Here is a 1,325-nt window from a genome sequence, read left to right as displayed (position 1 = left end):
ATTGATAATTTAACAACTAAATTGAAATTGAGTTATAGGTGACATTAATTTAATCAAAATTTTATATATAATAATATAAATATTAAAATTCTGAAAATTCAAAATATTGATAAACATTTCATAAATTTTGAAAAAGAATAAAAATAATTTTACCAATAAAAGAAAATCAAGACCCCAAGATATATAAGGCAAAGAACTTGGTTTTGTGGGTGTAATCACTGAATTTTGTCCCGGACAATTTTCGTGTTTTTTTAAAAAAATTGCATTTTGACCCCTAACTTTTTTGAAATTACATTTCAACCCTTAAACTTTCTTGAAATTGCATTTTAACCCTTGAACATTCCTAGAATTACATTTTGACCCTAAATTTTCCCAAAATTACACTTTGGCCCTAGAATTTTTACTGCATTTGCAATCTGGTCCTTCTGGCAGTCGCCAGCGCAAGTTGTGCACCTGCAACGGCGGCGGCCGACCTAGGCCCTCCCTAGCCACCTGTAACCTGCAAAAAAGGAAGAAAATTCAACAATATATAAGGGGTTTTCAACCCCAAAATTAAGAGGAGGAGGCAAAAAGAAAAAAAAACAAAACAAAACAAATTTTTGAGCGAAAAAAGAAAAAAAAGCAGCCCACCGCCGGCCGTCGCACCAGCACCGTCGTACCCATCGCCGACACCTAGCAAAGCAAACAAGAGCCAAAACAAAAAAGAAAAAGGCAAAGAAAAAAGAGAGAAAAAAAAGCTTCGAAAAAGAAAAAAAGAAAAGAAGGAAAGGGAGGGGAAAAGGAGACCACCGTGCGCACCACCGCCGGCCGTCGCACCAGGAGGCGTCACCGACAACACAAAAGGGGGCGCTGATCGTGAAAGAAAGAAAGAAATTAAGAAAAAGAGAAGAAAGAAAGAAAGAAAGAAGAAAGGGAAAGAAAAAATTTTAATTCAGTCGGGTCAAACTGACCCGACCCGAATCAACTGACGACCCGACCCAGCAGGCCATACCACCAGCAGCCCCCAGGCCCAAAAAAAACAACAAAGCCCAAAAGAAAAAAAAACAAAAGGGGTAGAAAAAAAGAAAGGGAGCAGGCCAGCCCACCAAACAGCAGGCCCACTTTGCACAGCCCAGCGCTAGTAGTAGGCCACCAGCAACAGGCCCATCAGTGCCCAAGCCCAGAGGCAGCAGTCCAGAAAAAAAAGAGGAAGAAAAAAAAAAAAAAGAAAAAGGAAAAAACCAAACTTGTATTTTGGACCTTTTCGGTAATTTCGCGTATTTCATTTTTAATTTAATGCACGTATTTTTATGCTATTCCGTTTTAATATTATTGGTACTTATATG

General features: G+C 38.3%; 1 long non-coding RNA gene across 1 annotated transcript; it reads right to left on the bottom strand.

Moving 5' to 3' along the window:
• Positions 1-260: 260 nt before the first annotated feature.
• Positions 261-1,057, bottom strand: LOC128039250 (uncharacterized). Its single transcript, XR_008193747.1, has 2 exons — positions 631-1,057; positions 261-499 (listed from the first exon to the last, which is right to left on the bottom strand). It is a non-coding gene; the product is annotated as an uncharacterized LOC128039250 (long non-coding RNA).
• Positions 1,058-1,325: the final 268 nt, after the last annotated feature.

Source organism: Gossypium raimondii, chromosome 1 (assembly GCF_025698545.1).
Source record: "Gossypium raimondii isolate GPD5lz chromosome 1, ASM2569854v1, whole genome shotgun sequence".
Classification (NCBI taxonomy): Eukaryota; Viridiplantae; Streptophyta; class Magnoliopsida; order Malvales; family Malvaceae; genus Gossypium; species Gossypium raimondii.
This window is presented reverse-complemented; position numbering and strand designations above follow the sequence as displayed.